At 41.4% G+C, this 14,460-nt stretch overlaps 1 long non-coding RNA gene across 1 annotated transcript; it reads right to left on the reverse strand.

Annotated features, from left to right (window-relative positions):
- Window positions 1-12,827: 12,827 nt before the first annotated feature.
- LOC118169782 lies at window positions 12,828-14,196 on the reverse strand. Its single transcript, XR_004752277.1, has 3 exons — window positions 13,960-14,196; window positions 13,610-13,615; window positions 12,828-12,950 (listed from the first exon to the last, which is right to left on the reverse strand). It is a non-coding gene; the product is annotated as an uncharacterized LOC118169782 (long non-coding RNA).
- Between the last annotated feature and the right edge of the window lie 264 nt (window positions 14,197-14,460).

Here is a 14,460-nt window from a genome sequence, read left to right on the forward strand (position 1 = left end):
GTGTTTTGATTTTTTGTAATAAAGAATGTTAACTCTACCTCTTAATTTCTGCTAAAGTAAAACTTTGATTTTCAGTAATAATTTTAGTTTGGGCAGAACTGAGCTTAGCAAAAGTAAGAGTGGCAATTAAACCTTATTTGATCTCAATTTAAGATAATGGTCAACATACTAGCAATTTGTACATGAATCACAGCCTCACTAAGGAATTCCCATTGACAGGAAATCATAGAGTATATGTGGCTGGAGACAGCTTTCCAGAGATCCATCCCAGTGCTAGTGTGCTAGCCCTGAGAAAAACAGTGAAAGCTACAATGTGTGAAAACATCAGGTCAACACATGGGTGGGTTTACCTGTTTTTTTGTTTGTTTTCTTTTTGTTTGATTGTTTGTTTTTATGACCCAGGATAGCAACCTACATGCCAAGAGGAAGGGAAGGGCTCCCAGCTGTAGATCAAGATCACATTAGATCAAGTGACTGAAACCCAGCCACTTTTAATTGCTCACACAAGCTTTCTCTCCTACATAACTTCACAGGAACTAAAACATTACTAGAACAAAATTATTTTATGGTATAGAACTGTTAAAGTAAAGAGTAAAAACAGCAAAGCTAAATTTGGAGGTGTGCAAAAGCTAGGGGGAGAACAGACACAGAGTTTACTAGGAGTAGTGAGGTGCGGACAAGATGAGTAAAACAAAGTTCTGAGTGTTTTTCTCTCTCTCTCTGAATTGACATAGTTTTGGGAACATATGAGAGTCAGAAATTCCAGCCAGGAGTAAAAGACAATGCTTAATTTCACTTTTGGCTGAAAAACAGCTTTCCATCACATTCCTGCAGCCTTGCCTCAGAGATACCTTATCTAAACTTGCTCAGAATAGCTTACTGAGCTCCTGCTAGAAGAATTGCACCTATTTAGTCACCTTTAATTACGTAAAAAATGAAAATAATATAAAGTATATGAGCCAACTAAAATACAAGATTTATAAACTGTACACTTTTCTCCTGCCAGAGGCATGACATGACACATAGTTAGTAGTTCTTTGAATTAACATGCTTTATAATCATTTTAGTCATGGGAAACTCAATGAATTTAGTGTGCTTGCAACTATTCCAATCTTGTGTTGGTCTCCAAGAACCAAGTTCTTCCTGGCAGGACTAGGCCAGGCCCAAGTGGTAATAATGAATATAGCATCCTTTGCATTCTCAAAGTATATGTTGAACCCCTTTATGGTGTTGTGGCATATCAACACAAGTGAAGTGTTAGCCAGATCACTCATAGACCTACTGAATGACCTTAGTTGAAGCTAATTTAGACACCAAGAACAATGGACATCCAAATATGGCAATGTTTCACTTGCTGTACTTGAAGATCAACATCACATCACCTGCAGGGTTTCTTTCCCCCTTTTTTTTTTCTCTCTCTCCCTCCCAGTTAAAATTCCTCAGTTGCTTCTGTCTTTCCCATAGATCATGTTTTTCAAGATTTATCATCTTTCATATTGCTCCCTTGCAGAGTTTTTTCATTTGATCCAAGCTGCTATTATTAAATAATAATAATATAATAATAATTATTATTATTATTATGTAATATAATATAATATAATAATATATTATTATTAATATATATTATATTATATATAATATAATAATAATAATAATAATAATAATAATAATAATAATAATAATAATAATAATAATAATTAGACTGTGCCCAGTCTATAATTAGACTGTGCCCAGAACTGGATAGAAAATTGAGTGTAAGACTTCAGTAGCTATTTGAAGAGCAGAAGGACAAAAGCAATCATCTTACAAAGACACCACCAGTTTTCAAATCCCAATTTGGTGCTTGCATTTCTCATAACACCATGGCAGTATTGAATAACATACCCATCACAATCAATACAACCCCTGTAGGCTCTTCTGGAGAGCTACCTCCTGTCTGTCTTCACCCTGTCAAAACCATGTCTATTTTTAATCCCACCTTGTTGGTATCGTGTTTGTTCTCAATCTCATGCTGCAATGAATTTACAGTATAGCTTTGTGCCAGCTGCAAATGTAATAAATATGTCCTCTGTTCCCTTCTTTGGGGTGACTGGGAACTAAACAAGTTCTGCTCAGTCTGAGACAGACCCTCCCTTTCTCTGAGAAATACCTTTCCGTGCCAATATTGTGACAGTGCACTTAATTATAAATACTCTTTGAGCAGAGTTTTTCTAACTGCTCTTATAGCCACTAGTGGTAGTTTCAGTCTGATAACATCTCCCTTGTTTTTTCTAAGTATTGCCATATGAGACAATGCCAAAAGCTTCACTGAGTACTATGTGACAAGTATGTGCCTCTTGTTTCTTCCCAGATCTGGTTACCCTACAGCAGAAGGAGATAGGATTGTTATGTATGTTTGTTCTTAGCAAATAAATACTAGCTTTTATTCAGATTAAGATTTTTTTTGAGGTGTTTACCAATTTATTTTACAAGAATAGGCACATAAATATCTGACTATGGTGTTTCTTCTACAAAATCGTTTCTCTTTCCAAAAACAACCAAATGCCTTCTCCGTATAAATTTATGCACAGAATAAAACAAAATAAAATAAATCAGAGCAGCTGAAAGAAGAAACAGATACTCTGTGAAATGTTTGGTTCAAAATGACAACATGTAAGTGACTAGTGCCTAGGTATAGGCATCTAGTGCTTCTTGAGATGCCCCAGGGCATGGGAGACATACACATGGGCTGGCAGATATGCCACAGGATCTAGGAGAGACAGTTTCTCCAAAGCAGCAAACAAGGTATTCTAGCCACATAAAATGGCCCATAGTTAACAACTGGGTCATTCCTTAGTTGACCTAAATTAATTGACCTTAATTTTGTCATTTAAAATCTCTAACGGAATCTCTGTTCATTTTGTTTTATGTTACTGCTGAACCTTGATCCCCTGTTTTTAGTAGGCCTTCTTGGGCATATCATCATGTCATCTTGAGGCTTAGGCTAAAAGGGAAAACAAAAACCAAAAAAAAAAAAAGAAAAAAGAAAAAAAAAAAAATGTGTATTTCCTGCCCTTTTACAATACAGTTATTTTTATGTTGGATAGGAAAGGGGAAGGGTATCTTTCCCCTTTGCTATATCCTCCTCATAACAGAATTATCAGTAACTCTATTTAACTGTCTTTGTGCCGGTAATTACAATGAGCCAGAAACCATTCCCAGCACTGCTACTTGCATTTGAATTACTGGTGTTCTCTCAAGTTCTGAAAAAAGTCTGGAGGCAAAGAAAGGGGATTCATGTACTCGTCTGACTTCAGAAATGTCCTTGGTGGATGCAATAAGTCACTAGCCTAATCCAGAAAGAAAAGAGATCATATGAAAAAAAAAAAAAAAATCTCATACTACTGGGAATCAGAACAGCACTGTGATGCAAATGGAGAATCTTAGAATCAGAAAGGAATATATATAAGGAAAAAGAAGGAGTCGAGTGAAGTTATTTTTACTTGCACAGAAGAAACTAACAGGTGCCCTCATATTTTCAGTATGATTAACAGAAGGCACAAATGCCTCCATCTGCATCATATGATTTATTCATTTAGGCACAGATCTCTCTGCTCTCAGAAGCAAAGGAGCCACTTACTGCAGTGGCTGGAATTGCACGTGGGTTCAGTGTTGGCTCTGCACTGCTTTCCTCCACATGTGTTGCAGAGGGGTTGAAGGATTCACATCTGCTGGAAGACAAGGCTCTCTGCCTGGAAAAGGGAGAGTGTTATTTCTGCATTCCTAACAGGGGACAGATAAGTTTTCAGGTGTAGCTGCCAGATCGCTGGCTGGCTGGCTCTCCCATCTGCCTGCTGCCTGGGGAACCTGGGGGACACTCATCTTCTGCAGTAGTCCCCTCCACTCCAGCAGGCTCCTGCTGACCTCCATTCCCTTGATGGTTATCATGGTTTGGAGCTTGTTTTCTACGTGCCATACATGTGTGGGGATGAAAATTAATGATGGAAGCACGCTGCTTTCAGCATTAACAGGGAGACCATCAGTATGGCAAGGACCCATTACACACATAATTATATTCTCTTTTAGGTATGTCCACTTCAGCAAATGCCCATTTTTCAAGCTGGCCATATACAAGCCAGTTGTGGTCTGGAAGCTGCAGAGCAGTGTTAACATCGGACTTTCCCAAGTTGATGCAGGAAAAGTGAGAGTGAGTTGCTTTGCTGTGACATAAGGCCCATGCTAGCAGAGCTGTAAACTTTCCAGCTGAGGCACACTTACAGATGGTGTTCTCAGAGCATGCACCTTCTCTACCCATATGCACATCTGTGTGTCAACCAATTAACATCTCATCCATCTTTGTAAGTGAAATACAAGCTAAGTTTTCATCAAATGGAAACAAAATCATTTTAAAATGTCCTAGTAACCAGAGTTAGCAACATTGTTTCTTAAAATAAAATAAAATAAAATAAAATAATAAAAAAAAAGATCTGCAGCCTCACATATTTTCCAGAGATATATCACAGAATCACAGAATCACGGAATTTTCTAGGTTGGAAGAGACCTCAAGATCATCAAGTCCAACCTCTGACCTAACACTAACAGTCCCCACTAAACCATATCCCTAAGCTCGACATCTAAACGTCTTTTAAAGACCTCCAGGGATGGTGACTCCACCACTTCCCTGAGCAGCCCGTTCCAGTGTCTAACAACCCTTTCAGTAAAGAAGTTCTTCCTAACATCCAACCTAAAACTCCCCTGACGCAACTTTCGCCCATTCCCCCTCGTCCTGTCACCAGGCACGTGGGAGAACAGACCAACCCCCACCTTGCTACAGCCTCCCTTGAGGTACCTGTAGAGAGCGATAAGGTCACCCCTGAGCCTCTTTTTCTCCAGGCTGAACAAGCCCAGCTCCTTCAGCCGCTCCTCGTAAGACTTGTTCTCCAGGCCCTTCACCAGCTTCGTAGCCCTTCTCTGGACTCGCTCGAACACCTCCATGTCCTTCTTGTAGCGAGGGGCCCAAAACTGAACACAGTACTTGAGGTGCGGCCTCACCAGAGCCGAGTACAGGGGGACGATCACCTCCCTAGCCCTGCTGGCCACACTGTTTCTTATACAGGCCAGGATGCCGTTGGCCTTCTTGGCCACCTGAGCACACTGCTGGCTCATATTCAGCCGACTATCAACCATCACTCCCAGGTCCTTCTCTGCCTGGCAGCTCTCCAACCACTCATCTCCCAGCCTGTAGCTCTGCTTGGGGTTATTGTGCCCCAGGTGCAGGACCCGGCACTTGGCCTTGTTGAACTTCATGCAGTTGACCTCGGCCCATCGGTCCAGCCTCTCCAGATCCTCCTGCAGAGCCTTCCTACCCTCGAGCAGATCAACACACGTACCTAACTTGGTGTCATCTGCAAACTTACTGAGGGTGCACTCAATGCCCTCATCCAGATCATCAATGAAGATATTGAAGAGGACCAGCCCCAGCACCGAGCCCTGGGGAACGCCACTAGTGACCGGCCTCCAACTGGATTTGACTCCATTTACCACGACTCTTTGGGCCCGGCTATCCAGCCAGTTTCTAACCCAACGAAGCATGTGCCAGTCCAAGCCAAGAGCAGCCAGTTTCTTGAGGAGAATGCTGTGGGAAACGGTGTCAAAAGCCTTGCTGAAGTCAAGGTAGACCACATCCACAGCCTTTCCCTCATCCACCCAGCGTGTCACTTGGTCATAGAAGGAGATCAGGTTCGTCAAACAGGACCTGCCCTTCATAAACCCATGCTGACTGGGCCTGATCACCTGCTTTCCCTGCAAGTGCTGCGTGATGACTCTCGAGATAATCTGCTCCATGAGCTTCCCTGGCACTGAGGTCAAACTGACAGGCCTGTAGTTTCCCGGGTCAGTCCTCCGGCCCTTCTTGTAGATGGGCGTCACATTTGCTAGCCGCCAGTCAACTGGGACCTCCCCCAATAGCCAGGACTGTTGATAAATGATGGTAAGCGGCTTGGCCAGCACCTCTGCCAGTTCTCTCAGTACCCTCGGGTGGATCCCATCCGGCCCCATCGACTTGTGCACATCCAAGTGCCGTACCAGGTCACCAACCATTTCTTCATGGATAGTGAGGGCCACATCTCTCTCCCCATCCCCTTGCACCAGTTCAGGGTACTGGGTATCCAGAGAACAATCGGAATTGCCGTTAAAGACTGAGGCGAAGAAGGCATTAAGCACCTCCACCTTTTCCTCATCTCTTGTAACTAAGTTTCCCCCTGCATCCAGTAAAGGATGGAGATTCTCCTTTGTCCTCCTTTTCATGTTGATGTATTTATAAAAACATTTTTTGTTATCTTTAATAGCAGTAGCCAGATTGAGCTCCAGATGAGCTTTGGCTTTTCTAATTGTGTCCCTGCACAGCCTCGCGATAACCTTATAGTCCTCCCTAGTGGCCTGCCCACTTTTCCAAAGATTATAAACCCTCTTTTTTCTTCTAAGATCAAGCCACAATTCTCTGTTCAGCCAGGCTGGTCTTCTTCCCCGCCAGCTCGTCTTTGGGCACGTGGGGACAGACCGTTCCTGCGCCATTAAGATTTCCCTCTTGAAGAGCGCCCAGCCTTCCTGGACTCCTCTGCCCTTCAGAACCGCCTCCCAAGGGACTCTACCAACCAGTGTCCTCAACAGCACAAAGTCAGCCCTCCGAAAGTCCAATACAGTGGTTAAACTAATCAACTAATCAACTAATCAACTATCAACTAATTTAACCCAAATCCCTGTGCAATAATCTGTCTTGGAAATGTCTTTCTGTGTTTTGAAAACAACAATACCAGAAAAACACACACACACACACACACACACAAACTATCAGAATAGAAAAACTCAAAGAAAAAAATGAAAAAATGTATTCACAAAGTTTAAAAAAAAAAAGATTCAACTTTTTTTCAGAACCAATTTTAATTCAGTATTAAAAAACAAAAAGGCATGTGAAAGCTGTGATTCCTGAACAAAGGACAGCTATCAAGTGACAGGCTGCCTTAAATGTATTCCAATTACAAAGAATCTCACCATTTTATCTGGGAAGCTATTTGAATTGCAGGTCTCCTCTTCTCTGTATCCCCAGACCAGCTGCTCTCGGCCTTCCCAAGGTGAACACTTAGCACCCTTCAAAGCACTCAGTAGCAAGCCTCATCTTCAGCTTCCCGTGGAATACTAAGTAGGATGAATTATGTCTCACAGGAACAGCAGGTACTTTCAGGACCTTGATGAGGGTCTTAAGCTATTTAAGGAATGGTTTTATCCCAGTCTACTTGTACATCGGTGAGTAGCTTCAGTTACTATATACAATGTTTGTATATTCACACTGTATATTACTTGCCCTTAATATTTGAATGTTTTGTGTGGACAGCTGCTAGTGAGGGGCAGGCAGGCACACCACATGGTGCCTGCTCTGGGTCTGGCTCCATTGGAGAGCATCAGCATAGCTGTGACCCCCTCTTTAAATGAGGCTTCTTTCACCATGTGCAAAGACTTGAGAGTACACAGCAAATATTTCTTGGCTAATTAGTGCTAATAGTCTCATCACTCATGGATGAGGCTGTGCTGGCCCTGCAACCATCAGGCAGGCAGGGAAGTGCCATCCACATTGCATGGTCTGTAGCTGAACCACCATCTTCAGGAGCAGCCATCTTCTGCCTCTCTACATTCCCCCACCCAGGTTTTACAGCCTTCACTACACCATTTCTCCCTGGACTAGCCTTTACAGACTTTTATCTTTTTTTTTACTGTTCTTCCACGGGGTAGTGCTGAGCCCCAGTGGCAGAGCCAGCCCTGGGGCCATATTGCTGCCCTGGCAAGCTCCCCTGCCCTTGGCATGAAAACTTCATTTCCACCAGTGATTTACACCAGCACCTTCCAATGTGAGTGTGTCTCTTATGTAGGAGCCTCATTGTAGGCTTGAAGATTTCAGCCAGCAGAGAATTCTCATATTGAATTTTTTCCAGCAATTGATGTAACAGAATTATGATTTAAAATAAATAAAATAAAATAAAATAAAATAAAATCTTAATTACATTTTTAATGAATCTGGTTTCAGCTGCAAATGAAAATACACATTTTAGGATGTTTTAACAAATCAAAAATCCCTTTTTGGGCAATAGCAATAACTGAAATGATGGAAGTGGAATATTTCTTAGACATTTCATTGACATTTTACATATGATTTTGTAAAAAGAGAAAAAGAAGTTTTGGTGGGAAAATTACATTTTCCACTCCTGTTTAAATCATCAGAAGGTTCAATAAACAGAGGAGCACCTCTCTCTGCTTCTCATAGTCTCAACTTTAATCTCAGCTGTAAAAAGCCAGTCCATTGTCATGACTTAAAAACCTCTACTGTGAAAGGGAAATATAATAACCTTTGCTGCATATACTCCAGGTGTTGTTCCCTAATAAGCACTGCTGATAGAGTGATGTTTCATCTTTGACAGTAATATCTAACCTGTATTGAATTGCAATAAAAACTCTTTCCAGACACAGTATCTTCCAGGATTATAAATTCTATGGACAAACCACATGATTCTATACAATGGCATTGAGTATTGAATAGTAGTGCCAGGGAACTTTGGGTAATGTTGTAAGTTTGATCTCTTACGTGGGAAAAATCCGGAGTGTTTAATAGCTTTATTAAGTGGCGAGATTTTGCTCCTGCGTATCAGGTCAGCACTATATTCTTACATTACTACTGTTATAAAATTCAGTAAGAGAAACATGAGGCTGTGCTATATTACTCTCCCAGAGGAAGGGTGGGTGATTCACTTCCCTCAGTGCTTCACAGTGACTGTAGGAAACACCAGATTTATATAGAAATTTGGGAAGAATTGTGATCCAAGTTCAGTACTACACCACCGCAATTTAATGTACCACTATTGCAAAATTCATCTAACTATAATGATCAAAGTGAATTGTTACAGAAGGCAGATTTTGGGAGGGAAAAAATATATTAAAATACACTGAGAGCTCTGCATGAGCTGAAAGTGAAAGGTGAGGGTCGGAAGAAGAAAAAGCTAGAGGCAGAAGGTAGAGTGTCTGGCACCCATTTTAATAGGATTTTTTAAAAAAATCTCACAGCTTTTAGGGCCTTTGCCTAGGATATCTTTGCATTTTCTGTAATACTCAGCTCACTGTGATCACTGAAAAGTAAAATCCAGGTTTCAAACCAGCCATGGCTGTGAACTGGAACCCAGGGTAAAGTTGAGAGAAAGGGTTAATGTAGCTCCAGTGGTTTAGCAAGGCAGAAGTCTGCCTCTTTGGTCTGGAGCTTGAAGCACACCTCTAGGCTATAGCAAAGTATGTTACAGAATTCACAGGAAGGCATTAAGCTTGATGTAGCCAAGGAAGTTTTAAAGTGAACTGGGATTAATCTTGCCTACCAATTAAATGCTAATCACTTAGCCTAAACTAGCACTTAGCTTCCTGCTATAGCCAGGGGAGAAGGATAGACACCTCCAAAGAGTGATTATTCCACCCTCTGCTGAATACCTGGGGGGGGGAGGGGTGAATCACCTTTCATAAATACTAATAAGTTCCCACAGCATACAAGAGCCTAGATGATTAGCTAAACTAACAACTTTATTTTGAAACAGTTTAAGCTAGGTGAGACGGATTTCATTTTCACTGCTAGAATCAATTGCCCAGACAATTGCCATATGAATCCAGTTCTATCCAAGCTCATATACAGAGGAAAACATGGAAGTGGGGGGTGGCATTTCAGCTAGTTTGTTCTTTCTTTTCAGATAACATTAGTTAACTCTGGCGTGGAAATTCTGAGTCAGCAGATTTTCCTCTGGATGCTGATTTGTCTTAGACAAAAAAGTAGTAGTCTATATAAAAGTAGTCTTAAGATATGGCTGGCTATAGCAGAGCATCACCAGCCTTCTGTGGGCCTGACATCACACAATTTCCAAAAAGAACATTTGGAAAAGAGAGTCTATTGCCCAGCATGAGCAACTTACTTTTGCTGAGGAGGAATAATTAAAACCACGGTAATGCCTATTGCTCGAGGAGTGGTGACATTGCAACTCATGATCTTCAGTTCTTGCACTGCAAAGAGACAAATTATAGGAGCTTTGGGATGTGATCAATATTCATTGCCCTAAGTAATATTATAGGGCCTCGAGGACTGCTGCATCCCAGATATGAAGCATGTTGGCAGATGTCACTTGCTTTCCATTCTCTGCTCCTCAGTAATTTTCCCAGGCTGGAGATGGGGAAATGGGTGAAGTGGCTTTTCTAACATCCTTATTCTTTTTGAAACTATGGCTGTTTTCAGAAAGAGTTTGACAAGCCAGCTTCTTTGAAGAAGGTGTTGAAAATTTCCATTAGCAGCAGACAGTAGTTTTTCCACTGGCTTTCACCAGTCAGGGAGTGTACAAATCTGTTTTGTAGGCTGCACTCACATAATCCTAAGGGCTTCTAGAGTTTCATTGTGTTTGATAGAGTTTCATTATGCTGGGGCAATGAGGTGGTTAATACCAACCAGACCAAGTGAAAGTTTTCTGCCCCTGCGAGTTCCTGTCGCATTTAGTTTATTTCTCCTGCAAATTAAAATGAGAGTACTTTGAAACTGGCTCGTCTCTAGTTTAATGCAAAGATCTTCAGTCTTTGACTATCAGCTGTAACTGGCCTTTACTGATTACTCACAGAAGCAGAGATGTACAGAGATGTACAGAAGCAGAGATGAAAATACAGATAATATATATGGGCAGAAAAAGATGGATGGATGGATGGATGGATGGATGGATGGATAGATAGATAGATAGATAGATGCATACATACATACATACATACATACATACATACATACATACATGAAAGCCTTTCTAGTAGTCCCTGGGAAATCTGTGCCTTTTCCTGTGGGCAGCTGGGACCAGGAGAATTAACTCTGGCACTGAAAAGTGCTTTGCTCATCTTTCTTGGTTGTTCTGCAGAAAGCAGCATAAAACAAACCTGGCCTTAGCATGAATGACCACAGTCCAGATCAATCATTTTTGTATACCTAAAAACAAATCAAAAACAAGTTAGGCTGGAACATTACTGGGAAATCAACAAAAAGGACAGAACTGCTAAAGAATATGCCAGGATTTTGCCACATGCAAATTTTTGTCTTTGTGTGAGTTAAAGAGACAATTATCTTTCCAGATAATTTTAGCTGACTATCATTTATCTTTATTACTGTATCAACTGTAATTACAGAGCAAATTATTGACACTGAGAGGAATTAAAACTACTCATTTAACTGCACAGCTTTGTTAAGATTTCCCTGATCTTTTGTGTCTTTTTGCCAATTAGAAAGGACATTCTCAGGGAATTTGAGACCTCAATTGAAGTGTCTGTGAAAAAACTTTGCTTTCTTTCAGTGAGACACACTATATGGTAAAAAAATACACCTAGTGCTCAGGACCAAGAGGCATTTCTCTCCACAGGGTATCTAATCTAAATCTAGCTACTGTCAGCAATGGCTGCCTTTCATTGTTACCCCATGGCTCTTTGCAGCTTTGGTTGTGATTTCTAGTAACTATGTAGTAAATCTGTCATCATTTTTTGCTTCTAATTCTGAGCTACTTTTCATCTGACACCATGCCTAGGAGAATACCAAGGACCTTTTTTTCCATGCCAGATGAAAGGCAGATGAGAATAATTCTCTTTGCAAGTCCCCACTTCACTAACTTCTCTTCCTTCTCAAAATGTGTCCCCACAGGCAAACTTGTTCCATGCAGACATTTTTATTTATCTTTCTGCTTTTTCCCACAATCATCTATGACTCCCTTTTCCAGGAATTCTTGAACTCTTCACTTTTCTTTCAACCAAAGATGGTCATATAGCACTATTTTACTATGGTTCTCCTTCAGCTGGAGCTTCCCACATGCAACCACTGTCTCTGTAGCATTCAGAGACATCAGGTAAAGAGCTAAGGTAGGCATCAGCTTTCCATTTGGTTTTGAATTGTCCCTCCCACAGCAGGAAGACAGATTTCAAAAATGTACTTAAAAAGCTGGAGATGTTGCATCAGGAATGGAGAGGATCTAGATAAAATTTGGAAGTGTAGCAGGTACCTAATTTTAAAAGCGAGTTAATGCAGTGGGAAGAAGGGGGGGAAAAACAAACAGACAAAAAATTCTTGCAATATAGGAGATGAAAATAAAAGGACCTGATCTGGGAGCAAAACTGAAAACACTGTCAGAGAGGTAAAACTGCAAATAAACAGTAAATAGAATAAAGAGGAAGGAAAGCTGTGCTCCCTGTTTTCCTATCCTTGCTACTGTAGTAAACACTCAGGGATCCCTGTACCTGCTCTGAGCCCAGTCAGCTCTTTGAAAATGCTTTTACAGATGCAAGTGTTGGAAAACAGATGCTTTGACAGTTTCTGCATTCCTTCTGGTAGTTGTCAAAGCCTGTAGTAACATACTGCCTGGTGAACTCAGCTTAAATATTTAAAGCCCCTGGCTACAGACAAGCCGTTTATTGCTGACTTAAAAATGGATACTTTTTTAGCTGTTGGAAAAAGCCCTGCCAAGTGAGCTCGGATTGCTATGAATTCTTCTAAAATTGCAGGAGATCAGTTTTTTTCTCACATGCATATGGGATGCTAACTAGGAACTCACAGTGACTGAACCAAAAGGATGTAACAAGAAGATTGAATAAGCAAAAATGTACCTTTTAGTATAATTAATTTTAGTAAAAAGTCTGCTGCATTAGTGAAACCAAGAAGCTTGCCTTTTTTTTTTTTTTTTTTTTTTTTTTTTCTGCAAACCACAGGTAGTTTGTAAGTATCTGTTTTGTCCTGGCCCTTCAGAAATCAATGTCATGTGGCATAAGGTTTTATTGCAAGAGTATTTTGAATAAGCACATTTCTGAAAAATGAGTTTCTTTTGACTGAAATAGCTATACATTTGCATTCAGCATAGAAACACAGGATGACAGAGTAGTGGAGGCTGAAAAGGACCTCTGAGGGTCATCTGGTCCAGCTCTCCTGCTCAGAGCAGGGTCACCTAGAGCAGGTTGTCCAGGCTCCTTTTGACAATCCCCACAAACAAACAAAGCCTTCACAGTCTCTCTGGACAACCTGCTCCAGCGATACAGGAAGAAAGTTTTTCTAATGTTTAAACAGATTTTCCTGCAATTCAGTTTGTGCCCATTGTTTCTTGTCCTGTCACTGGGCACCACCAAGCAGAATCTGGCTCTGTCTTCTTTACTCCCCCCATGAGGTGTTTGTACGCATGGTTAAGATCCCATTGAGCCTTCCCTTCTCCAGGCTAAACAGTCCCATCTCATCCTCTTGTTATACATGAGATGCCCAAATCTCTTAATCATCTTTATGGTCCTACACTCTCCAGGAACTCCATATCTCTCTTGTACTGGGCAGCCCAGAATTAGACACAATACTTCAGGTGTGTCCTCACCTGAGCTGAGTAGAGAGGAAGGATAACCTCTTTCGACAAGCTGGCAATACTTTACTTGATGCAGTGCAGGATACTGATAGCCTTCTTAGTGGTAAGGGCATAATGTTTGCTAATTGTCAGCTCACTGTTCACTAGACCACACACACCCTCTTACCATGCTGCTTTGCAGCTAGTCAGCCTCCAGCCTGTACTTGTGCCTGGGGTCATTACTTTCTAGACATCAGCCTTCACATTTCCCTTTGTTGAGCTTCATGTGGTTCATTTCTGCCCATTTCTCTAGCATTTCTAGGTCCATCTGAATGGCAGCACATGCATCTGGGCTATTAGCCACTAGTTTTGTATCACCTGTCAATTTGCTGAGGGTGCGCTTGGTACCAGCATCCAGCACCTTCACTCTGGCTCCTGGAGGCAAGCATTGGGTACCCTACAGCTTCAGAACAGCATCCTCCCATGGGAGCTCACTCTGGGCCAAGGTCTCTGCTGTGCCAGGGGCAGTTGCTTCAGTGGGTGCTGAGGACCATGTCTTGTGGCACATCATCACTGTCACCAAGTACACACAGAATTTTTGTCCCCTTATTGTACAACCTTTCTGCATGAACTGCTGCACCTAAGCATTGTGGTTGTTGGCCACCTCTGCTAGTTGTTCATGTTCCTCAAGGTTTGTTCAGTCCCCATTTAGGTCATCTGACAACACCTTCTCCACAAAAATTCCTATGCCTTTATAGCACACCCTCACATATTTTATGTATGTCTACACAGAAATGGACTCAAGTTAACCTGTTGCTCCTAGTCTTGTCTTTGCTCCCATGCTATATATAATGTATTAAGGACAAGTTAATAATGTATCTTGAAGATATCTCTGCTTATAAATAAATGATTAAATAAGTGCAAACACATGCACACAGATGTGTGCCTGTGCACGTGTGCACACTATGAGTGAGGCTACATCTGTTAAGGCAGCCATTAAGCATAGGGTCCTTGGCAATGGGAAGGAAAAGCCCAGAAGCAAAATTTGCCAAGATCATTTAAGAGCTTGAAGATC

This window comes from Oxyura jamaicensis, chromosome 1 (genome assembly GCF_011077185.1).
Source record: "Oxyura jamaicensis isolate SHBP4307 breed ruddy duck chromosome 1, BPBGC_Ojam_1.0, whole genome shotgun sequence".
NCBI lineage: Eukaryota > Metazoa > Chordata > Aves > Anseriformes > Anatidae > Oxyura > Oxyura jamaicensis.